At 36.8% G+C, this 27532-nt stretch overlaps 1 long non-coding RNA gene across 1 annotated transcript; it reads left to right on the top strand.

Annotated features, from left to right (window-relative positions):
* Nucleotides 1–27532, top strand: LOC123840817 (uncharacterized). Its single transcript, XR_010409518.1, has 5 exons — nucleotides 1–118; nucleotides 6563–6599; nucleotides 8305–8363; nucleotides 11223–11304; nucleotides 27497–27532. It is a non-coding gene; the product is annotated as an uncharacterized LOC123840817 (long non-coding RNA).

Here is a 27532-nt window from a genome sequence, read left to right as displayed (position 1 = left end):
CACACTCAAACCCTGACTCAGCCAGCTCGTTACCCCAGCTGACTGACAGCTTCTCGAAGCCTGAGCTGCTACAACAGTAAAATCAAAATAAGGCAGTTCTCAGAAGCTTTAATGATGGGTAAGTGAGATAATGAACATAAACTTATTTGTGGCTTAAAAATCATCTTATAAGGGGTATTGATTCTCTTGCTACATGGTTGTAAATACTTTTTGCTGATTTCACCTACCTGTAACCAGTAAATCAATTAACTCACTGCTTTGGCATTGATTTTAACTTCGAAACTGATTTTTGTGTCTGACTTGATGCCAAGTATCCAATTGGAAACAAAAATCTCGTCAATAACCGGAATCACATAACATAAACACATTCATTATTTTACATAGAACATTGTTACTTTTTCAACTGAGTTTTTAAATGGCATAATAGTTTAGCATAATGGTCACCCAGACTGAGAAACTCTGTAATTGTGCCTTGTAATTTCAGAAACCTACGAGCTAATTTATCGCATACCAAATTTTATGTTTTAAAACATGACAGTTTTTATGAAAAATTAAGAACAAGCGGTTCTGAGTTCTGATCCAAATAAATAGCTATTGTTGTCTCTGTATGCATGTATTTATATATAGATAAACTATTAAGAGAGGGTTGAAGCTCTATACGGAAAGTAATGAGATAATGATATACATTGTATGAATATGAATACATATACGTGTATGAAGATTCATATATATATATATATATATATATATATATATATATATATAGAGGTATACACACACACACACACTCTGCCTGAGCCCAATGCCAGGTTCCCATCCCTGAACAATGAAGTCGGAATATATAGGGGGGGGCTGCAGCACTAATGCGTATTAAAAGCTCCCCAGGTGATTTTAATGTGCAGCCAGGGTTGAGAACCACCGCTCCACATCTATATCTTAAAGTCCTTAGTCTAGCTGGTATTCTGGATGCACTTAAATTCCACCAGCCCATATGTTTCCATTCAGACAAGAAGGACAATAACGATGGCAATATTAAAAGTCTTCACCTGATGCAACCAATTCACTGAACTTTTCCACTGCCTCCCAGAAAGTGAAAACAGACACCACTTACGTTTCTGGTTTCCCATGGTGGTGAATGGAGACACAGTGTGTCTGAGGATCCTAACAAAGCGATGGACGGTCTTCCCTCTTTTACCCAGTCACTACGTTGCTTTTAGTGTTTCTGAGTGCTGTGAATGAAAAGTGTTAAAATTGGGTGCCTGGGTGGCTCAGTCATTAAGCGTCTGCCTTCGGCACAGGTCATGATCCCATGACGAGAAAACCTACTTAGAGACAGAGATGGGAATGTTGAAGCCAGGAAACCAGCATAGGGGACGATTGGGGAAGAATTGGTACACGCAACACAGCATCCCTGGAAATCTAGAGAAGTCTCTGTTTCCGTAGCCTGGGAGTCAACACAAATGCCACTTGGGCCGGGCAGGATGAGGGGGGTGGATGCAGCCATCACTGCTCTCCACAGGGCTCCTGCCATGCTCAGGAAGAACAGCCACTTCAATTTTAGAGCATCGATACTGAAAGTCTTTTACTTTATGTTTGCAATTGTATGAGCATGTGGACAGGTCCCATCCATAAGTGAAGAACCCACTTGAGATGAGTTTTAGTTAATGCAATGTTTGCATATGTGTATGTGTTCATGGGAAGTGTGATCTGACTGACCAATTAAAAATCCGACAGTCCTCTCCTCACTGGGACTTGAGACGTTTGAAACTAAAGAGGAAAAAATAAGTCACAAATATAAACAAAATGTGACCTGTCAGCCAGTACAATGCACTGTGGTATCTACCCTCTTTACTCTGTGCCTATGCAGAGTGGGGCTCTAGAGATAGATATTCAATCAATGATCACTTGACAATTGATCTAAGAGTCCAAGTCATTCATACTACTAGATTTGTAAGTCACCCTTAGTTTCCTTACCCAACTAATTTTCATGTAAGTGCTCTAATGTCCTGAGAGATTGGTTTTGGTCAAACTATACTGTGCTTGCAATCACATGGGGATCTTATAAAAATGCAGACTCTGATTCAGTAGGTCTGGCTGGGGCCTGAGATTCTGCATTTTTTTCCTCCACTGCCAGGTGATGCAACATTGCAGTCTGTTGACGACGTTTTAATGACAAGGCTAAAAGAAAGAAAAGATAAATCAGAATTTATGTCACTCCTTTTGAAAAAGAAAGCCTGACTACATGGGCTTCCTAAAACAAAACATTTAAGGAATAACATAGAGTATGAACGAGAGACTTAAAAAGCAGAGAAAACTCAGCACCTGGCTTTGGAACAGTCTCTGTTTGTTTAATGGTACTCCCGAGGATTTTCAGGTTTCTTTGTTGTCCTAACTACACTTCAGTAATTAGTAAATGTTAGAGGCATGCTGAGATTTGCTGCTTGGTCCAATAGTCAATTATTCAAGCTTCTATAAGGAAAAACACATACTTTAATGCACTTCTATGATTTGTAGTTTCACAAATGTTGTTCTAATCCTATTCCTCACAGTTAGCAAAACAGGAATGCAGTAATTCCCTTATTTCAACACACAGCTCATCATTAATCTTGGGATTCTATTATAAAAGACTGTACCCCCATGAAATTAATCAACATGCTCCATGTTTTTCCTCCTCCCTTTTTTCCTGTGTCGTTGCTAGATCCCAGAAACCAAAATACCAATGTCCATAACAACCTCTGAAATTCTTTGCCTTGACAGAACATGTAAAGTTAGGACTTGTAGATTTTTCTTTGACTCATGTCAGAACAGCCTAGCTATGCTGGATCTCTTATCTCCTGGCAATTCTAGCAAGACTGATTTTATGAGAGAAAGGAGAAACGGTGTGTGGCAAAGGAAGACTCGGATTCCCAGCTACTTTATTTATGGGTCTAGTGTGAACTGACCACTGAACTGGTCACTGAAATGTCTCTGGGTCTCAGGTTTCTCATACAGAAAGTGATCGTATTAGTAATAAAAACATGACTTATCATTACTAATATACTGTAGGATATGATGAAACACATACATTTGATTTAGAAAAGTTTTTGAGTAAAATTATAAATCTTCATGAGACACACAAGTGGATTATTCCTTCTCTTTTCTTGCCCAAACTTAAATGAGGTTTGGCAGCTGGGACTCTGGATACATGGGGAAAAAATTATGCGTTTTAGCCTCTGCCAATCAGTTTTACTCTCTGTGATTAGTTCACAAGATGTAAAGCCTCCTGAGGTCAGGAGCAATGTCTGTTACTTGCTGCTGGGTAACAGTGCCTAGTCTATAAATGTCAACCAAACACATAAATCAAAATTGTTTGCATGTGACACATTCACTTCCTTCTAAGGGTAAAAGGTAAGAAGCTCTGCTTGGTGATTTGGAATTGAAAGAGTAATTTTAGTTTGAAAGCTTCATGATGACAACCAATGTGTTAACACAGTGTCCAACCACTACTTCATTTTAATTTTTTCATGAAAGCGAGGATTCAGTGGGAGTTAGCATTTTGTAGCAGTTCTAAATCTTCTAAAATATAAGGGCAATGGAAATTGTAGCAGCCAGTGTTGTGGTGTTTACCTGGCTATGAACAGTGTGTACTTCTTCTCTCTCCTTGACCCTTCTATCATCACCCAACCTGTCTACCTACAGCATGCCGTTACCACCTTCCAGACCCCCAAAGCTTACACAGTCCCAGAGAGGGGCCAGGTGTGTGGGGTCATGATTCACGCAGACTCACTTAGACTTCAGGACCACCGGGAAGGCCAGAATTTCTGGGGTGGCATGGAAAGACAATGGAGGCTTGAAGTCCCAGGCACTAAAAATAAATACCTAAAAATAAAACTGTCAGTCCAGAACTTGGAAAGATCTAATATGTGGCTATGAGAAAGAACAGAGGTTCTGGAGAAGAAAACATGCTAATTAAAGGATCTTATTCAACATGGACCATTCTCTGATCTCGGCTTTTCCACAGTACCTCTGGCCTCAATTATTTCTTCATTCTACTAAGGAAAATAACCTTTGTTTGTACCTGTTGTTCTTTTCCCCCCATTTGTTTGTTAGCTTTTCTGAATTTAGAAGATTGTCTTCTATAAACTTTTATCCTCAGAAATCTAAGTAAATCACAAATTGAAGAATAAAAAGGCAGCATTCCTCAGTTGTTTATGTGACCGACGAAATATCTAGCAACCATGAGCCATGACAGAATGCATGAATTGTACTCCTCTGACCAGTCTGCGTTATAAAACAAAGGAAGATTTTGAAAGAGGTGAACTGGTGCAAGTACTGAATGGTGCTCTGTCCTCCTATATAACCTAATATTTTTAACCCTATAGCAGGCTGGATTCTGATCCTAGGAGAAGCTAGGTATCTTTAGAAACTGCATTTATTCCTCCAGGTAAGAAGTGTTGTATTCCTACCAACACCCCCAACGGTGCCTATTCTGGAGAGTTTGATCAGTTTGTAAGGGATCATAGCAAGGCAAGAATGACAGGCATCTTATCATTCTCTTGAAATTAGTACTCACCCAAACATTTCAGCCCACACTTCTTATAAACTATTGTGAATTATAAAATCATTTGGAATAGACCACCAAAGGATGGTCAATGGAAGATAACTGAATGTGCTAGGTCTGGAACAGACATAGATTTTAAATATAACTAAGACTTCAAGAGTCCAAGACTGATTTCCTAAATGGTTCTTTGTGAAGGTTTTCAAACTAAACTCCCTTTCTCAATACTCTGTATATTGATTTTAATTTTTAAGGGAAAAACAATCAAACCAGCACACATTTCTGTCACTGTCTAGTCAAACACATGAGTCTTGTTAGATTCCTTTTTGCCTTGTTATAGTCTCATTTTCTCCTTTTGTTAAGTGCCCATAAGAAACAATCTAAGCAAAGACTAATTGGGAATTTTGGTAAGTGGCAAATGCCACTAGAGGTCTGGGCCTCTGGGGATGATACAACTAGAGTACCTAAGCAGTATACAGTGCAGTAATCAGCATGCGGAGAATTGGGAGCAACCTGCCAAAACTATCGTTGAACTGATGGGCAAACAGAGGGGATCTTTCAAGAGAACAGACTCTTCTAAAAACTGCCAATAAAATCACTAAATACATCATCTCAAAATACATTGAAATTCAACTTAATGGATCATTTATTCATTGCTATTCTTCATTAAAATAAAAAGTTAATCAGTGATTTTGAGATACAAAGGAAACAAAACGTTTAGGGAAAGAAGCTGACCTTTGCTGCAATATTTTTTTTTTTAAGATTTTATTTATTTATTTGACAGAGAGAGACACAGCAAGAGAGGGAACACAAGCAGGGGGAGTGGGAGAGGGAGAAGCAGACTTCCCGCGGAGCAGGGAGCCCGATGCGGGGCTCGATCCCAGGACCCTGGGATCATGACCTGAGCCGAAGGCAGACGCTTAACGACTGAGACACCCAGGCACCCCCCTTTGCTGCAATATTAATGGGAGGCATCTCACCTGAGAATGAGATCAAGTCACCAGGACAGGAATTCAGAAGCAACCCTTACTGCTCAGGGCAGTTGAGAATTGGCAAAACTTCTTACCTTGATAAAGCTCTTATGGACATAATGCTGTTATTATTTATTCCAGTTGACTTGAGAGGGTTGATTAAATGATAAAGGAATCAAACTAGCCACAAGGAGGTTGTAGTTTCCAAATAGTGTAAGTGATATTCTCATTCTCTCAACCAACAACTTATTTTGAGAACATCACAGAAGACATTTGATATGCATAAGATTGCTTGAAATTTTGTCTTTGTGTGTGTTGTGTGTAACTTCAGGTAGCATTATTAGCATACAATTTGCACTCTAATCTTTTTTTTTCTTTTATCCCTCTCCCACACTCTAATTTTTAAAATGAGTATAAGTGTGTCCTAGCTGTAATTGAAAAACCTAAGCAAACAATAACACTAACCGAACTTCAACTTCTAGAGAAATTTTCTAGAAAGATAATGGACTGCTCAAAGCTTCTTGAATTCTCTTTAAATCTAATCATTCACAACTAATTTTTCATCAAAGATTTTTTTGTCTAGAGCATGAGTTTTAGAGTCAAACGACTTCCATGCCAAAATTGACTTCTCTGACCACTAGCTGTGTGACCTTATGTGACTTTACTGTGCTTCAGTTTACCCATCTGTAGAATGAAAATAATATTGATACCTGTTGGGAGACAATTGCCCATAACTCTCATTTTTCTGCTTGTATTTTGAGCAGAGACACTGACTATCTTTGTTATGGATTATACATTTAAGAATGTTGTATAGATAAGAGCTTGAGAAAAGAGAGATGATATCTTCCTCTCAAACAATAATGTTTACTGCCCATTATAAAAGTTTTGGGTTCCCTATACTCCAAGTTCCTGTCCTATAATTCAACCCATTGTATGGCTCTTTTCACTTTGCTTTATAGGAAATGGGGCTGGGGGAACTGACCCAAGAAAATGTGGGCACTTTGGCCATTACTATTACCATGAGTAATAAAACTGTTCTTTGTTTCTGGACCAGGAGTCTCATGCCTTCTGTTAACATCCGTGAAACTGTGGTAAGCCAATTTGTTAGCTTGTGAGTATGGTAAGATCTCAGACTTTTCACAGATCTTGCAGATCCTACCTTATATTATTTTGAGGGTCAAATGAAATAATATATGTAAAGTGCTTGCAACGTTATCTGCCATATTTAAAAAACACAAATTATATTAGCTAGTATTGTTGCTGCTACTAATTGGTCATCAACTGTTTCAAGGTATAAAGACCTCAGGATATTGGTGAATTCTAATTCCACTGGTGCTGAGTGATGAAAATACAGACTAAAGAATCAACTGAGGTGTCTTGTGATAGTATATATTTTCTTTTGAATTGCCCAAGAAAGAAGTGGTTTGTAGAATTGGGAATTTTATGACTCTCTTGGACAGTTGCTTTAAATATCCAAATGATTTATTCCAAGTCAAATTATGTAAATGATTACTAGAGAGGGTTATGCTCTATATCATTTTTTTCCTGCTGAAGCTGATGGTCAGCATCATGCGGATGTCCCTGTTTTAATCAAAGCTGAAGACAAATTCATTTCACTGTCCTATGAAAATATGTATTAGCTGCCTGTCTTATCAAAATGCTATAAAGGCAGGGATGATGATTAGTGCTTATCCCTTTAACTTATTATTAGAGATGTTATACAACCACATTCAAAGATACCTTTGCTGAGATATTATTTAAAAATCTCACATGATTCCTGTTCAACCTCAACTTTCTTCTGTTAGAGTAAGTGAAAAAACTTTTAAGTTTCTGTGAAATTAATTTAAATGATCCTAACAAATTGATTGATCACACTGAGCTTCTGTTACATTCTAGAACATCAGTTGAAACAGGAACATGTCTAGACATGGCCTATGCATACACCGTCTCATTAATTATAAAAAGAATTCAATTGATCACATAACTCTTAATTTTTGAGAATTCAAGGTGCTGCAAAGCTTAAGACATTGAGAGCTAAGTAGATATTTTTAGGAGTTTCTCTATGGTTCATCATCACCAAGGGAATGTAAAAAAAATATGGAATTGCTTCCTCTACATATACTTCCTTTAGTCTTATGTTTTAAGGCTATCTTAAGATTTATTTGAATTTCAGTCATGGAAGACATGGAAATAAGAATCATCCACCCATACGTAGAGTGAATCAATATAAAGGAATTAATTCAGATAGGAAGAGTACTTGAATAATAGTTTTCAAATTATTTTTAAAATGTGAAAAAAATTTTAAATGTCATGCTATAGAATATCCATATTGATCTGTCTATCCCAGAGAGTATCCCAATGGGCACCCCTGAGATCCCTAAGCATTTCAAACACCAGACTCTGTAAGCCCCTTCTTCAGGTGATTCTTTCTAATTCTCCCCAAGTGTGAATAGAGGTGTTATACCAGTTCTACAAGCACAACCCATTTGAAGGGGAACTGACTTGTCATGTAGTTAAGTGGTAAACACATACTTTGAATTCTAATTTGAATTCAAAAGTGCTGTCTTTTCGTTTTATGGTAATCATTATCTGTGGCTTCCATTACACAATGTTACTCCCACATAGGGTTACCAGATAAAATATAGGATGACCAGCTATAAATTTCAGATAAACAATGAATAGCTTGTTAGTATTGTTTTGTAATGTTGAATGGGACATATTTATCTAAAAGAATTAGTTTTTTATCTGAAATTCAAATTTAACCAGTGATTTTATATTTTTATTTGCTAAATCTAGAAACCTTCCATGGGAAGATTTCAAGAAAAGTGACATTTTATCCAGACCAATAAATATAAGTAAGTAACAGATTTAAATAAAATATTTCAAGAGCAGAAAAAGGCAAGATTATCTGCGTTTCTGAAACCTTATTACAGATGTGAATTTGCATTTTGCTAAGTGTGAAGACAGAATTTAAAAAGTATTGAACTCTCTCCTTCTCAGGAGCCCATGTCCACCCAAGTGGGGACAATCTTCCTTTTTTATTGTTTAGTAGGATTGTCAAGCTCACTTGAAGATTTCTACAGACACAGAGCAGAGTGCCAATGTGTGAGGAAGCAGAATATTGGCTGGATATTCATAAAATAATAATCTAATCTGCTCCTTTGTGAGTGAGAAAACAATGCCACTATTTTGTTATCAGCTTTACTTGAAATTTCTCCTTATATCACCTTTTTAGAAAGGAATATTGATATTTCATTGTAGTTAAGAAAATGGTTTTTAGTCAAGCAGGACAGGAATTTAAATTCTTTCTTCAGTATTAATAAGCTATGTGAGGGGCGCCTGGGTGGCTCAGTCGTTAAGCGTCTGCCTTCGGCTCAGGTCATGATCCCAGGGTCCTGGGATCGAGCCCCACATCCGGCTCCCTGCTCAGTGGGAAGCCTGCTTCTCCCTCTCCCACTCCCCCTGCTTGTGTTCCCTCTCTCACTGTGTCTCTCTCTGTCAAATAAATAAAAAAATAATCTTAAAAAAAAAAATAAGCTATGTGAAACTGGGCAAATAATTTATACACAACTCACATTCTGGTTGGAAAATAGAGCAAATGATGCTTACTTCTTAAGGTAGTTGTGAAAATTATTTGGAACGTACTTAAAAGCACCTAGTATAGTTAAAACCTAAAATACAATAAATGGGTAAGTATCATGTCAGATCCTGCTTAATCAGATACCACATTTTCCAAGATTATTAAGGATTTGTTTATTTTTTATAACTACTCATTTTTGTCAGAAATGCACCAAAGTAGTATTTTACCCATTTTTAAAATACTTTATTTATTTATTTGAGAGAGAGAGACAGAGATAGCAAGAGAGAGCACCACGGAGGAGGAGAGGGAGAAGCAGGCTCCCCGCTGAGCAGGGAGCCCAATGCAGGGCTTGACCCCAGGACCCTGGCATCATGACCCGAGCCGAAGGCAGACGCTTAACCAACTGCGCCACCCAGGTGCCCCTATTTTACCCATTTCTGTTTTTAATCTTAATCAAGAATTCTGAAGTAATATTTCTGGATAAGAGTGAGAACTTTTTTAAAGATCATAATATTTCTGGATATTAACCAACCACTATCACAGGCATTAGCCAATCAGAATAGCTGCAGGGACAATTAGATCACATGGCCAGTGATAACCACATGGTACAGGCACACTCCCTGGCTAAATAAAAGCCACATCCCTATAACAGAGAAGGCAAAATATCAGAGGTTCTCAATTCCCATAAAAGATGATAAGGCCCTTACATTAAAAAAGGAATAAATGCATGTCTTAAGAGTAATTAGAGTTGAGGTGACATTTTCATCCTTAATCTAAGATGTCTGTATTAATAGGGGCAGAATGCTTAATGGCATATCAATTTAGACAAGTAGAAGTAATGGCAGCAATAGTGATAACGCTCTTTACTGAGTCTCCACTGGGTGACGTGCACTCTACTGCACACTTTATATTCACTTAATAATTTAATTCTATCAGAACCTTGACTTTGGCCTATCTCCACTTTATAGATAATACAGACAGAGATTCTTATGTAAATTTCCCAGGTCATACACAGCTGATAGTGGAAGATTCAGATTTTTTAAGCCACATCTCCTTATCTCCAAAACCCATGTTCTTACATACTATGTTGTGTTGCTTTCTGATACAATCTGATAAAATAACTATACAAGATCACATTTTGATCACAATTATGTAAACAGTAAAAAAAAATAGTCTTAGTCTATTTGAAAGCCACCACCCGAGTGATGGATAGGTAACAACTCAAAGGAACTTCATTTAATGGGTATTGCCAATCCAACAATTGAAACTTCAGAGAAAAGTTTGGGGGTGGAAGGAGCAGAAATATTGCAATGGTTTCAATCCTTTTCCCAAACATAGTAAAAATGAGCATGTTTCCACTTCACTAGATGTACCAAGCAAAGACAATACTGTAAACTAAGCAAACCTTATACAGGGATATTCCCTCTGCCAGTAGCCATCTTAACACTGGGATGTGTTTTCATTGACACCGAACCTTTCCAAGGACTGCATACTTTTTTTTGGTTACTATTTTGTCCCTACTCAAAAGTAGGTATGTTTTGTTTTGGATGCTATTTTTATCCATACTTAAAAGCATGTACACAGCCACGATTTCAGTTAGTTGAATCAGTGTATGGACTAGAATGTGTTCCTTTGTGGACTCCAAGGTGACTCAGATTTGGAAGAAATCCGAAGGTCATCTTAACTAAATCTCTATCTCCCTCCAGGACTGTATAGTGACCAAGTCGTCCCAGGCAGTTACGCATGAGAACTAGGTACACCCAAGAGGACATGGAGATCCCATGGGTGGTTTGCCCTGTGATCAGAGGGTCTGTAGAGGCACGAATACAATCATGCAGGTAGAACTGGAGGGACTTCCCACTTTTTACTTGGCTTCTACCAGAGAAGCTCCATCGTTGGCTTCGTGTGATGATACATGTTTTATGAAGAAAGTTTTATGGTTAAAATTATTTGAAAACTACAAAATACATAAAGCGATACAGAAAAGACATGGCAGAGACAGCTAGTTGCCTACTAGAAATCCACTTACCCTTAATTTTATTTAACATGATTTGATTATTGTTAGCCGCAGCCAAGGACTGAGCTGTAAGATGCCTCCCTTTCAGCCTCTCTTCCTCTTCCTTTCTGCCACCAGCGCAGATGTGATTGCTGGCTCTGCTGGATCTAGTTCATACCTCACAGGACAGTTTGAGAACAGAAGCGGAGTTCTATAGATGGTAAGGCAAAAAAATAGAGGGAGGCTGGGGCAATAATGACAGAACACACCAATTACACTTGCCCGGATTTTCTCTCCGGGTTGTTTCTCACATGAGAAAAAAGGAAAAACCTAATTTACATCAGCCACTGTTTTAAGCTCTTGCCTTTGTAGCCAGATATAATTCCTAAATAATACAAAAGGTCATACTTACTCTTTCACACTTACTTGTTTGTTTGCTTGTTTATTTATTTGTATCTTATTTTGGGTGTGTGTGTGTTTAAGTAAAACCAACCTTAAGGGGAAACAATAAATTACAATACTGTTAACGTGGCCTGAAAAGCAAAGAAACTAAACTGTAGGTGGTAGAATTTAGTAAACATTTGAAAAGCTAAATACATTCAAATTTGCAGGTTCTAAGATCCCAAAATTTTCAAAGAATTAGAAAAATATTTACATGGCCTTTAATAAGAATAGCATACTTCTAAATATGTAAATTTAGAGTGTTTTGTTTTAGCTTCTGCTTTTGCCAGATTTGACATCCTGTGAGATCTCTCTTATACCTCTCAATGTCTCCCTCCCACTCTCAAGAGCTATTACAGGTCCCTTTAGCAGAAAAGGAGTCAGTTAGGAAGAATTTGGGATGAGGAACAAATGTTTTCAAATTACTAACCACTTTCCATTTCAAATTCTCAAAATGTTTCATAAAAGTATTAGATAAAATTATCTACAAGATTCTAATAAAATGAGCAGATAATAGTACTTCATAGACATAAGTAATATCAGAAGAATTAGGCAAATGCAAAAAAATTAACAAAGCAGTAAGTGGAAATAAAAAGTAAGAGGTAAAAAAATGTAACAATGGTCATTATTTTATGAATATTGACCCTTCATGGTTTACTAGACACCATTTAGAAATTGACTTATAGGTCAAACCCTAAATGAGTATATATGCATATGAATATATCTACAATCAGATGGTATTTGATTCACTAAAATCAATGCATTTGTACTTTACAAACATGAACAACACAATAATTGAGGTGAGTTATAAGTGAGCAGGAAAAAATCGCTTTGAAAAGTAGCTGACACAAGTACATATACAAGGGAAATATTCTTCATAGATGATGAATCTTTAAATCATTATCTTTAAAAGATTTTCTTCAGTTCAAGAAAATTATTGTTTTTGTATAATATGTCACTAGTCAAATCAGCAGAATCGACAAGGGCAGTTCGTGGATGGAAGATATTGTAAATAGATTAACCTCAAATTCAACATATGTTAGGGATAATTTTCATATTTCATTGTGGAAAAAGGATTGGCCTAATGCACCTCTTTTTGTGATTATCTTGATATCAGTGATAAGAACAGCACTTTGAAGGCAAGGAGAGTATGATTAATCACTGATTCCAGACTAAATCTGCTTAAGTGTTGTTAACACTATATTTTCATGAAATGCTTTCCGTGATTTTCCTAAAAACAGTGGGTCTCAAAGCATAATCTGACAGAATCCAAAAGTCTGTGAGGGCAGACTAAATGTACTAAGAATAGGATTGCCAAATCATTCATATCCTTATGATCATTGGAAAAAAAAATCAATGGATAAAAGTTTGTTTCATTTTTTTATAAATGTGTCATAAATCTTTTCCTATTTCCACTTATCTGTTAGTAGGTGTTGTCACACTACAAATAAACTAAAACATGAGTCAATGATTATTACTTAATAAGTTGGAAGTGTTATTAAATATTTATAGAATATTATTTTCAAGATGTGAAAGACTGCATATTTTAAAATATAGTCAATTTTTCATTAATTTGCATAATAGAATTTAACACAGTGATGTTTCATGGTATGATATTTCTTTTTAAATTTTATTATGTTGTGTTAATCACCATACATTACATCATTAGTTTCTGATGTAGTGTTCCATGATTCATTGTTTGCATATAACACCCAGTGCTCCATTCAGTACATGCCCTCTTTAATACCCATCACCAGGCTTACCCATCCCCCACTCCCCTCCCTTTTAGAACCCTCAGTTTGTTTCTCAGAGTCCACAGTCTCTCATGGTTCGTCTCCCCCACCGATTCACCCCCCCCCATTTTTCCCTTCCTACTATCTTCTCTTTTTTAACATATAATGTATTATTTGTTTCAGAGGTACAGGTCTGTGATTCAACAGTCTTACACAATTCACAGCACTCACCATAGCACATACCCTCCCCAATGTCTATCACCCAGCCACCCCATCCCTCCCACCCCCCACCACTCCAGCAACCCTCAGTTTCTCTCCTGAGATTAAGAATGCCTCATATCAGTGAGATCATATGATACATGTCTTTCTCTGATTGATTGATTTCGCTCAGCATAATACCTTCCAGTTCCACCCACGTCGTTGCAAATGGCAAGATTTCATTCCTTTTGATGGCTGCATAATATTCCATTGTATATATATACCATTCTTCTTTATCCATTCATCTGTCAATGGACCTCTTGGCTCTTTCCATAGTTTGGCTATTGTGGACATTGCTGCTAGAAACATCAGGGTGCACGTACCCCTTCAGATCACTACATTTGTATCTTTGGGGTAAATACCCAGTAGTGCAATTGCTGGGTCATATGGTAGCTCTATTTTCAGCTTTTTGAGGAAACTCCATACGGTTTTCCAGAGTGGCTGCACCAGCTTGCATTCCCACCAACAGTGTAGGAGGGTTCCCCTTTCTCCACATCCCTGCCAACATCTGTCATTTCCTGACTTGTTAATTTTAGCCATTCTGACTGGTGTGAGGTGGTATCTCATTGAGGTTTTGATTTGGATTTCCCTGATGCCGAGCGATGTTGAGCACTTTTTCATGTGTCTGTTGGCCATTTGGGTGTCTTCTTTGGAAAAGTGTCTGTTCATGTCTTCTGCCCATTTCTTGATTGGATCATTTGTTCTTTGGGTGTTGAGTTTGATGAGTTCTTTATAGATTTTGGATACTAGCCCTTTATCTGATATGTCATTTGCAAAAATCTTTTCCCATTCTGTAGGCTGTATTTTGGTTTTGTTGACTTTTTCTTTTGCTGTGCAAAAGCTTTTTATCCTGATGAAGTCCCAATAGTTCATTTTTGCCCTTGCTTCCCTTGCCTTTGGCGATGTTTCTAGGAAGAAGTTGCTGCAGTTGAGGTCAAAGAGGTTGCTGCCTGTGTTCTCCTTTAGGATTTTGATGGACTCCTGTCTCACATTGAGGTCTTTCAACCATTTGGAGTCTATTTTTGTGTGTGGTGTAAGGAAATGGTCCAGTTTCATTCTTCTGCATGTGGCTATCCAATTTTCCCAACACCATTTGTTGAAGAGACATGGTATGATTTAAAGAACAGCATGACTCCTATGTAGTCTACTGCCAGGCTTCTTTCAGAAGTTTGTCCTAAAACAATATTATTAAAAGGTATCTCTGAACATGGTCACTTATAAGTCAAATTTGGCCACTCTTGTAGATTTTCTCTTTTTAACTTGTTTTTATCATTAATTGCTTAGAGTCATTAATTCCTAATTTTTTTCTGGAGAATCATGAATAAACAGGTCCAGATGAGATTAGAATATTGGTTAGACCATGTTGATAGACACATCTCAAAGTCTGCCACCAGAACTCCATTTATATCATCATTACCTGCCACCCAGGATACTTACAATAGCTTCCTATTGGTCTCCCTAGTTCCATGTTTGCTTCCCAACAATCTCTATCAATCTTTATTCATCCACTCTAGCCAGAATATTTTCAAAGCACAAATGTGATTAAATCACCCACGAGTGAGTGTGCATGCACACACATTTTGCGTATAATACCTCAATGAATACCTCTTCTATAAAAATCTAAATTCCTAGCAGAGCCTTCATGGTCTCTCCTCTATCACTACGCAGGAGCTCCTCTGACTGCCTCACTGGACACTAACCATACTTACCATTTTTCTAGTTCTTGAAGAATCCAGTCCCTCCTTGCTACAGTGCCTATGAATATGCTAATCATTCTGCCTGGAATACTCTCAACCTAATTTAATTAACTCAATATCACTAGTTCTGAAATCTTTGGTAAATGGTTGCTTGCTTAGGAAAAACTTCCCTGATTTACTTGCCTATGTCAAATCTCCTTATATGATCTTATGTCTTCAAATAGTGCTCATTCAAGTAATATTTTATCTTTATTTATATAATATTTGATTAATATCATGTTTATATCCTCTAGGCTGTTAAGTTCCATGAGATGAGGAACTGCATCAGCTTTTGTTCATCCTTGCCTCCCTAGTACTTTGCACATAGTAGCTCCTCAGTAAGTGGTTACAGAGTGAATCATAATTACAAACACTAAAAATTAGACTCATTTTACATAGATAATAAAGCCTTTTCCATATTCTTTTAACAACACAAATAATAAAAAGAAACACAATCACTGTTTTCTTAATTATTTCCTGATGATCTTACTTTGACTTTAAATGAAATATTACTTATCCCCACGCTCAACCCAGCATGGATTCTAAACATCTATTAAACACTGAAGCATTACTATTTCTCATTGGTCCAGATCATCTTAATAATGCATTATAAGAATAAAAGCACTTTTTCTTTATGTTAATTTACATTTTGGAATACACACACATACACGTGCACATACACACTGGCAGAATATCAATTCATCTTAATCATGAAGACATTTTACTAATAGAATGATCAAGTATTCTCAATGTTTTAATATTTGGTTTTGTTTGTTAGAACATAATAATAAGAAAAAGAAAAAGAAGAATAAGAAAAAGACTCACCATCCTCCCCTAAAGACGCACTGCATAACATCCCCAGGGTCTCTATCCTTTCTTATCTTTATTTCCATTATACTCTTCTTCCTGTAGTCCCTACATTTGTCTTCCGCTTTTCCCTGATTTGGGGAGTTGAATTATAACTGCATTTATTTCAGTTATTTCTTGAACTAAAATGTAAATGCTTAAGACTGATCATTTTTTTCTGTTCACTCCCCCACCCCCACCCTGTTTCTCTTTCTTCTCTTCTCACTTTTGTTTTCTAAATAAGCTTTACCCTGCATCTGGTATCTTTTTTGACCCAAGTATTCTTTTGCAGAAAGTTTTTCTTCTTTTGCAAAATTTCCAAGTGGCTGAAGTGTTATTATTACTGTTACTATGAAAACATTTATGTCAATTCCGAATTTTGCTACATCAATTTATTAGAGAATATGGCCTATGTTATTTCTAGTATAAAAATTTGTGGATTTTTTATGCTATATTAGATGAAAGAATTAAAAAGTATAACTATTCAGTGGATAGTTAGAAGGATGGTGTAAACTGCTGAGAATCTATTACATCATCCTTCAATATCATTTAAAGTTCTCTATATTTATTTAATATATTTAGTTGATGATTGATTGATGCAGGGTGATATATTGTTATCATATTCTTGGCAACTGGTTTTATGTTTAAATCTGTTTTATTAAAAAAATTAAAAATAAATCTCTTATTTTACAGATTGCAATATAAGCTATTTAGTAGTTAACATTTTTTTTTAAAGATTTTACTTATTTATTTGACAAAGAGAGAGAAGAGAGCACAAGCAGGGGGAGCAGGAAAAGGAGGAGCAGGCTCCCTGCTGAGCAAAGAGCCTGAAGAGGGACTTGGTCCCAGGACCCTGGGATCATGACCTGAGCTGAAGGCAGATGCTTAACCGACTAAGCGCCCAGGCACCCCAGTAGTTAACATTTTTGAGTCTCTGTTATTTTGAACAGAATACTTTAGCAGAATAAAATTCTTCTGTCTCAGATACATCTCTTTTCCTTCAGTTCTGCTTTATATAATATTGAAATTATCACCTTGATTTATTTTTGTTTGCCTTTATTTCATACATTACTGTTCAACAGTTTATACAGTCTTTCTGTATCATTTAACTATATCTACTGCAAAGTGGGTATTTGGGGGTGGGTAGGCAAAGTCATTTCTGATGTTTTCTTTACTCACTGATTCTCACGAAAAGAGGAATATCTTATAGGAATTGTTAATGTGTGGTAATGTATGGGTCAGCCGCAAGGTCTTTCCTCTTTGGAACATGCTCGCTCGCACAGAGCACATGCTCTGTTCTGCTTTTAGCCGCATTGTAAGTTGGGTAGAAAAGGCACGTCCACTACAAGGCCTATGACCATCCAGCCTGCTTGCTGGTCAAATCTTTCTACTTCAGTGTTTGGAGACTGTTGTTGCTGCATACCTAGGCCACATTCTTCAACCGTCTATCAGAAAAAGGCAGACTTTCTGATTTCTGTTTATCTAACTAATGAGTCTCACTTGAGTCAGTTCACCAATATCGGGAGCACTAATCAAGGAGCTGACAAGGAGCGGGATCTGGCTAGCAGTGTTATACTTGCAGATGGAAGCCAAACGTGTGGCTTTTTAATGCTGTTAGTTTGTGATGGTCTTTATGTTCATGTGAATGGTTTTTATGATTGGGTAGTCAGATTTTAACTAATGTGGCCTTGGCAGGTAATTTTAGGAGTTAGCATACTTCTGTGGGTCATGGCAAAGACCACAAAACACCATCATACTATACCAGATCTTAGGTGCATGTTAAAAATTATAGAAGTATAGCTTGGTCTGGTATTGTAGGCAGGGCTGATGCATGGAATGAATTGCTATAAGAAACCCATTTTTTTTCCACTCAAGACTCTCCTTGAACCAAGCAGAGTTTTAATAATAATTTTTGATGCTTTAGATATTTCTATAGCTAGTTCCACAAAGTTCCATATGCACCGCATAGCACTAATGAACACTCACATTTTTAGGGCCAGCCCTAGTAGAGCAGAACTGGCTGGCTGTCCTCCACTATATCTGTGTTTTCCATTTCTATAGTGAAGTTTTGGCTAAGCACATTGTCACCCAAGTAAGAATACTCTTTCCACATTGCCTTCAAGTCCTCTGTGTCCATGTGGTAGTTCTGGCCAAAAAAAAGGGAGCAAGAAATTATGGGATAAATTTACAGGCCAGGCCCTTTAACAGAAAACAGATGCATATCTTTGATATACCTACAAATGAATAGGAAACAAGGAAAACAAACCAATTAAAAATTGGGCAAAAAAATGTACAGACACTTCACAAAAGACGATATCCAAGGGTCCACAAATCTTATGATCATATTCTCAATCTCAGTAGTCATGAGGGGAATGAAAACTAAAACCACAGTGAAATACCACCAAATAACAAACAGAACGGCTAAAATTTAAAAAGATTCTCAATACCAAGTACTGATGAGAATGTGGACCATCTGGAACTTTCATACACTGCTGTTGTGAGTGTAAAATGGTGGAATCACTTTGGAAAACTTTATGGTATTTTCCAATAAAGGAAACCATATACTACCTAGTGCCCTAGAAAGTCCACTCCTAGGCATATATGGAAGAGAAATGAATGCATAAACTCACAAACAAACAAAAAACAAAAACCTGATAAAAGAATTTTCATAGAAACAATTGTTTATGGTAATAGCTCAAAGCTACAAACAATTCACATGCCAGAAACAGCAGGATAAAGAAATCTATTCATATTAGTATAGTGCTCTATGCTGTGGTGAACATGGACAGGGAGAGCTATGAGCAACAATGATAAATCTTAGAAACATTGATCTTAAGAAGGATTGCACAAAATAATTCATAGACTATATATCATTCATATATAGTTCAGACTCAAGCCCTATTGTTAATGGAAGTATATGTGGTTAACTATAGAGAAAACACAACAATTATCTGAAAATCAAGGTAAGGACTACCCATCTCCCATAGGAAAGGAAAGAGGGATATAAGTTGTAAGAAACCCATGCAGGGATTCTGGTCTGGAGACAACGTTCCAGTTCTTGACCTAAATGATGGTACATGGGTGTTCATTATGTAACTAGTCCTTAAATTCTGTGTCTATTTTATGCACATTCTAATATTTATGCTACATATCACAATTACTAAATGTTACAAATTAGTTTTGGCTGTGAAATTAAACCAAACTGGGCAAGTTCCTTAGTCTCTTGCAGTCTGGGTATTTTAATCTACAAAATGGTGATGAATATGGTCATTTACTAGCATGTTTTAATGATTGAATAAGATGACGTAGTCAGGTCTCGGTGATTTTATCCCTCTTATAAGATGGTAAGTTAGTCTGTTACTATTTCAAAGATGCTGACAGAAGGCCTGAGATTCCTGGGTCAGAAATAGCAGACTTTATTACTCATGGCACAGCAAGTAGCATGAGCATCAGCATGTTTGCGTGAGATATCCTTACCCAGAAGTCCGTTGAGAGAGACATGCTATGGCCCAGATGTTGCTGTGTCCACAGAGCTTTGCATCATAGCTGAGAAGCACCAAGCTTGGGAAATCCACTGATTATTGATAGGATGTAATAAGAAAGCCCACTCTTTGTCCCAGAGGAAAACATCTCATCTTTCAAGGTCACTCACTGCTAACAGAACCCTGAGAAATCACACAGGTAAAGAGTGATCAGGGCTTTGCAGACTTGTCATACCCTATAAGATGTGTAGGGATGCAAGTCACATATGGTGGACTCTCTCCAAACTTGCCTAGTCCCCAGGCAATAGACTCAACACCTTAGGAGAATGACATGGTAATGAGAAAAACACATATATTACTTCAATTATAAATTTAAAAGTACATAATAAATGGTGCTGGAGCAACTGGATATCCATACACGGGGAAAAAATTGAACATTGACTCCTACCTTATACTATATGAAAACAAACAAACAAACAAACAAATGGATCAGAGATATAAATGTGGAAGCTAAAACTATAATGTTCCTAGAAGAAAACAAAAACAAAAAAATCTTCATGATCTTGGTGTAGGCAAATATTTTTAACACTTTAACACAATGCTTAGAACTCTAATTATAAAACTTAAAAATAAAATAACTTTTTATTAAAACTGAAAACTTTTGCTCGTCAAAGATTCCAGTAAGTAATGAAAGGCGAGTCATACATTAGGAAAATAGAGTTGCAGTGCCTATATCCGACAAAGGACTCAAATCCAGAATATATAAAGAACTTCTAAAAATTATTTGTGTGACCCAGAAACTGCTGCATGGTCATTTGCATGGATCTTGTCTTGAGATGTGGTAGACAGAATTCTCATATGATCCCAACATCCCCATGCCCTCGTGAACCTGCCCTCTTTTTAATCCCTGGGACTGGGAATATGGTGGACTCCAGTCTCTCATTACGTTACATTATCTAGCAAAAATGACTTTAAGAAAGGGAGGTTATCCTGGGTGGGTCTGACCTCATAAGGAAGCCCTTCCTTCAAAGTGGCAGAGATTTCCCTGGATACAGAGATTTGAAGCATGAAAGGAATTTAGAGGGAGAGAGATCTTTCATTGATGGCTTTGAAGATAGAGTGTGCCGCACGGCAAGGAATGTGAGCAGCTGCTCAGTTGCTGAGAAATAGCCAGCAAAGACAATTCTGCAACCTCAGGGACTGAATCCTTCGACTCACCTAAATGAATTTGCAGGAAGACCCTGAGATTCAGATGAGAATGGAGCCAGTGACACCTTTCTTTCCACTCTGTGAGAGCCTTAGCCGAGAACCCAACTGTACAGTGAGTACCCAGACCTCTGATCTACAGAATTGTGAGCTAAGAAATCTGTGTTGGCGTATAAACTGCTACCTTTGTGGTAATCTGTTCTGCAGCAATAGAAAACAAATACTACAGATACATACATATGTAAAATTGTGTCAAGCCGGACACTTAAGATTTGGTCATTCTACTATAAATAAATCATATCTCAAAAATATTATAAAATAAAAAGAAAGTTCTAAAACAAGTTTGGGAAGTATTTGTAATGCAGATTAAGAATGTAGCCATGAGAGACGATGGACTCTGAAAAACAAACTGAGGGTTCTAAAGGGGAGGGGGGTGGGAGGATGGGTTAGCCTGGTGATGGGTATTGAGGAGGGCACATTCTGCATGGAGCACTGGGTGTTATGCACAAACGATGAATCATGGAACACTACATCTAAAACTAATGATGTAATGTATGGGGATTAACATAAGAATAAAAAAATTAAATAAAAAAAATTTTAAAAAAAGAATGTAGCCATGAGGCAAGAATAGGGACTTATGTATAAATTGGTCAAATTGTGTCGCTACAGAAGAAATGAATCCTTCTGGTTACCTGCACTGGTACCAGCTTGCCTAGCTGTCCCAGTCAGTGTCAACGTTAAACTGTCAACCTGGCAGTGCCGTGGCCAACCTGCCCGATCCACACGTTTGCCTCTCTGCTTAGAAGGAAATCCCAGAAATGAGGAGTCATGGCTGGGACAATGTGGATACTCATTCTTCTGATGATTCTTCTGTGCAGGAGTGCAACGAATTCAGGCAGCCTGCTTCTGGGCTGTTTTTCTTTCCCTTGCTGTCACCACAGAGGGCTGGGCCCACCGCAAAGCAGAGCATAGAACAGGGAGTCAACATTATTAGCACATAAAAGGCACCCAACAGACAAAGTTTCCTCCCTCTCATTCTTTCTCCAGCCTTCCACTTCTGTGACATATGACATAGCCACTTTCTCCCACGTCACACTTTCCTCAGACAAGTCAACTCTTCCAAAAGCATGCTTTTATTCGCAATATTTTGTGATGTTTTGCTACTTTTTGGCCTCAGGAATAATACATGGAAATGCATGGATTTGTTTACAACACACGATGACATCCTAAATGTTTTGTAGTGTCAGCTAACAATTGAGGGAAAGTTTTAGTGAGCCAGCTTTGAGAGGTGAGCTTCTTCAGGTTAAGGCTGGGAATCTCATGAACACCCTATGGCCCTGCTCACTTTCTTTTGAAATACTGGTTTGTTGTAGCTCAAGCAGTTCTTTAAAGGGGTCTAAATCTCTTACAGCTGCAAAACACTCTCATCATCCACTAGGTCTGCAGGGCTCCCCAGGGAATGGTGTGGCTATGGACAGCCAGCTGTAAGAGCAAACATAAATCTCTTTAGAGACTTATATGCTGTCATATTTTGCTAGGGCTTAGAAAGACTGAATGATAGTAATCATTTATCTCCATTTATCAAAATGCTCCAGCCCAACAAACCCCAAACCATTTTCAGCTGTGAGCCTGCCTTACAACAGCAAACACTTACCATGGAGTATGTTGATAAGCATGTGCTTGAATAAAAGATGCCTTTGGTCATAGGAAATATTTCATTAATTGACTGCCATTAAAACAATCAAAAGCTACTTTGTAACTGATGTTTTAGAATATGTGAATTTATTATGTACACACACAGACACACACATATATAAAATCTCATGAACTTCTTGACCAAGAAGTCACCAGCATTTCTGTTGTAAACCTTATTTTTAGCTATTTGTGTAAGTGTGAAAATCTGTTGTGTTCCATGATGACTTCTTCCTTTTTTATACCTTGACTAAATATAGAAAGAACAACATAGTACTAAATCTTTAAGTTAATATTTAAGATATGGGTATATGATGTTTTATTATATCTCTCTTAATCATTGTAAGAACTGATGCAAATAGATATTTAACTTAAAAAAAAACGAACCTTAAAAATAAATATGTCATTCAGAAGTAGTTAGGGGTTGTTTTGGGCAGATTATCTGTTTATTTTCTGCTATAATTAATGGAACAAGATTTTTACCCAGTAAAAAGCCCTTATTATTCAGAGACAGGGTGGAAGGGGGAACAAGGAGTTTCTTCTTTCTGAGTAATCCCTAGTTTGAACTTGAGAGAAAGGTGCTTGTTGATGAGACTGCCTTGTTTCCTATACCATAGTCCCAGGCTGGGGGAGATGGAGAGGCACCCCACCAACCAGGCCCAACACACCTCCTTCTTTTCAATGTGGCTGAATCAGAGATAAAGAGATTGCTGTTAGTAAGACTCATTTTGTGAAAAACCTCATTGATCTCACTAGGCAGAACCACTCATGTGATTGTTTAAAGGAAATGTAAAAATGGTGTTCTGGGCTCTGGTAAGTATCATGCATAGGTTTAAATAAGGATTGTTCTTATTAAAAGTAGCAAAAAGGTAAAACTTGATGGGAACAGTGGGTATATTGTATTGTGTTCTATGAGCAAATTCAAACATTTTATGTATTCAGAAGTAGATGTAAGATAGAAAAGGACAGACTGGGAACACTTTTATTTTTAAATTTTTTTATGGAAGTAAAAAAGGTAGAAAATAGAAAATCACTCCCCAAAAGCATAGACATTCATGGCTGATGAAGAATAGATGTACTGGACGAAACAGACATCAAGAGATAAGAAGAGTTAGGAACAGATGTGCTTCGTGGAAGGATGCAGCCCTTGCTTGACTAATCCCCACGATAAAGTAGATTAATAGAGTGCTTGTGGCCAGGTCACAGGAAGGCCATCTGATGACCAGAAAGTTGCCTGTGAGTGCTTTCATTGCCAAGTTACCCTGAAGCACCAAATCAGGATGGGGTTCTATAGTACATTTTAGAAAAAGTTTGACTCAGTTCTATTCATAGAACTCAGGGTGAGTTCTTTTCAAAGCATCTTGAAATAAAACCAGAGTTAGATTTTTTTAAAGAGTTAAATATTTGGGATCAAACAAGTACTGGGTTATTACTAAATTTTCTAATATTGCACTTAAATAGGACATGTTTTCCAATGCAATTACAAAATGTGGGCAAAATTAGCTAACATGGATATTTAAATGCTTGAACATATAGTTTTATTTTTTTCAGAAAAAAAGAAGCCCACCTGAAAACCTACTTTTCCTACTTCTATAGTACACCATGCATAGAGAAAATCTAATAGGTCTGTCTAGAAGCTAAATCAAATTAAAATATCTAAAATTATAGGGCCTTTGCCCTATAGACCTGTCTGGGTAGAAGTTTATGATAGGAAATAAATATACTCATTATTGCAAGTTTTTATAACCCAAACATATATCACCATTCATAACGTGGATGAAAGATCATGTGCTCTGGAGTCAGGCATAAAGCTGACTCCCAGGTTTGCCTTTTATTACCTGTGTAAATTAGCACAATCTACTTAAAAATCTTTGCACCTTGATTTCTCATATTCTACAGATGTTGTGAGGATTAGTGATATTGCATTTCAAGTAATTATCACAGTGATCAATAAAAATAATAGTGTACGAAACTAGTATGTTCGTTTTCCAAGAATCTATGTCAATTTAGATATAACAATTCACAAAACATTCATTCATTCATTCATACACTTAACACACATTTGGATTATCTCTAGGTTTGGGAATAAATAATGGTAATAGGACATGAACCTTGACTTCTTGATATTCAAGTTCATCAAAGTTCTTGATAAAGTATGTAGACTTTAAAAACAAATTTGTGAGTTCTTCCAATGAAAAAGTTACTTTCTTTTTTACATTTTGTTTTTCTAGAGTAGGTATTTGCTAAAGGGGTCAAATATGAGGTTACTTTGGCCAAGGTTAGAACTTTTCTTTAAATTCTTGCTAATCCAACATAAGCAAAATCTGGACATGCTAATTATGTTTTAGAAATCAAATGAGGAGTGCGCCTGGGTGGCTCAGTCATTGGGCATCTGCCTTCGGCTCAGGTCATGATCCCGGGGTCCTGGATCGAGCCCAGCATTGGGCTCCCTGCTCCGCGGGAAGCCTGCTTCTCCCTCTCCTGCTCCCCCTGCTTGTGTTCCCTCTCTCTCTGTCTCTCTCTCTGTCAAATAAATACATAAAATATTAAAAAAAAAAGAAATTAAATGAGGATTATAGAGCCTCCCCTACTCTAAATTCTCTGTGTTGAAGTAGGAAGAACATGGATTAATTAATATAAAAATGAGAAAGGGTTCATTGAGATGACAAAAATGAAAAAACAAGTATGATATATCCAGTGCTATGGAGGGTGTGATAGCACATACATGATCTTGTTTAGTAATTTCTGTGCACATCTAAATTTGAGATCCACTGTGGTTGGCAAAGGAAAATAAAGAAAACAAAGGAAGAATTTTCTGGGTACTGAACTAATTTGCTTTTTTTTAATTTAATATAATTTTATTATGTTATGTTAATCACCATACAATACATGATTAGTTTTTGATGTAGTGATCCACGATTCATTATTTTCATATAACACCCAGTGCTCCATGCTGAACTAATTTGCTTTTAAGATAACTACTAAATCCCCAAGTGAAAAGAGGATAGATGGAAAGTTCTAAAAATTTTGTTTTTTTAATTTTACTGTCTAATCTTAATATTACTGTACACTTAAAAGTAGTATAGTCACAGTTTAAGGAGGTAAGTAAGACTCTAAAGTCAGCTATAATATATAAATGTGTGAAAAAAGGTCTTCAAAGCAAAACATCATATTGTCCCTCCTTCTTTCTAAAGCTAATCCCACTCCTGTACCTTGAAGTCTTCCCAGCTGGGTTCCTTACATTATTGATTTTCCTTTCTCTTCTTGACATTAATTTGTTCCTTTCCAAAGGAAAGGATTGTTACATAAATATTAGCTTATTCAAATATTTTTATTTAAAGTCAATATATAAATAATCAAGAACCTGTATAACTCTCCAGATACTGCCCTTTCTCTCCTCTATCCCCAATCAAATTTCTTCTATTCGTGTCTCTATGCTTTCTTTCACTCACTTCAGGACAATATCAGTGGGACTTTCACTCTTATCACTCCTGATGTGCTATTCAACAAAGTCATCGGTGACATTCATGGCGACAAATTCAACATTCATTTTCTGTGATCACCGTTTCACCCTTCTACAGTCGTTATTATTCCCACTTAGAATGCTTTTCTTGTTTGGCTTCTCCTCATCTCTTTCTCCATCTTCTTTGCCACTTATTGTCCTCTACTCAATCATTAAATTTTGGATGTCCTCAAACTCAGCCCAAGATTCTCTTCATGTGTCCCTTTATATCTGGTCCTTGAGCTATCTCATCGACTCCAAGAACTTCAGTCACTTTGTCTACACTTAACCCTTCCACACAAATATATTTCTAGTCCAGTCCTCTCGCCTAAGCCCCAGACTCTTCCATACAATTATTAAATGGTAGACTCTGTCGTATATTCCATATCTGAGTCATTGGTTTAGTATCCATTTAATTCCATAATCCAAAATCCCAGTCATCTTCCTTGATACCTCGCTCTTCACCTCCTGTATCCAATCTTTCATCATGTTTTGCCTATCTGCTTTCTAAATGTGGATCAAATACAATCACTATGAGTTGGCGTCCACATATTCCACTCCAAACTCTCTCCAAAGCAATCTGCGTTACTGCCAGACCAAACCTTTTGAAATACCATACTGATATTTTGCATGCCCCAAACCCTCAGCTTCAAATTCATAATGAACCTAAATATTGATCACTTTTGAAACTAAAAAGGGATGGGAAAAGAAAATAGTATTAACAATGAAAGAATTAAACAAAGAAGAACATGACCTTTGGACTTGGGGATAACCATCCTTAAAATAGTTATAGCTTCAAACTTATCATCTATAAACAGAAATTAATGATAGCTACATAACAGAACTTTTGAAAATGCTAAATAAATCAGGTATAAAGTGTTAAGTTCTTTACCAAATAAACGCTTAATAAACACTAGTTCCTTTCCTTTTTGAGAAGTAGAAAGGCAACGTTGTTTCTGAACAAGAAAATAATGCTGGAATAATCAATCAGTTACTTGAGGGGACAAATATTTTTAAGGTGAGGTGATAAACAGAATGAAGTGTTAATAGTGAGGTCCGCTGAGATGAATACTCAAACTGGCCTTAAATTTTTTTAAAAATTATGAAAATGATCTTGTTCAGACTAAGAAAACACATGCTCCAAATTATCAGTTCCTAAGTGCCAAATTGAAAGAAATATATATAAAGTGGTGTGAATGAGTCAAGAGTTGCCTGGTGATTTCCAATTAAATTGTGTATGTGCAAGAATATTTCACACCACATGGAAAGGATGATGGGCTTGAACATTCAGCTAAGATCAAATGAAGACATTAAAACTTAGAACAGGAGTGAAATGTATGAGTTAAAACCAACCAAATGATGGAAGTATAAGTGTTGATATTCACAACAAAACAAAAACCATCCTGCTCTTCATAGAGCGCTTTTATCTGTACTTGAAATACTTTATACAGTTCTTTCTATGTTGACAACACTGAGCTTCAAAACACTTAGAATGTAAATCAATTTAACCTTTCAGGCAGTAAACTTAACAAATATGTATGAAAAACCAAAG

Source organism: Mirounga angustirostris, unplaced genomic scaffold (genome assembly GCF_029215605.1).
Source record: "Mirounga angustirostris isolate CCGP_5_RB_7025 unplaced genomic scaffold, mMirAng1.0.hap1 SCAF_2, whole genome shotgun sequence".
NCBI lineage: Eukaryota > Metazoa > Chordata > Mammalia > Carnivora > Phocidae > Mirounga > Mirounga angustirostris.
The sequence above is the reverse complement of the archived record's forward strand: the minus strand, read 5'-3'. Positions and strand labels throughout refer to the sequence as shown.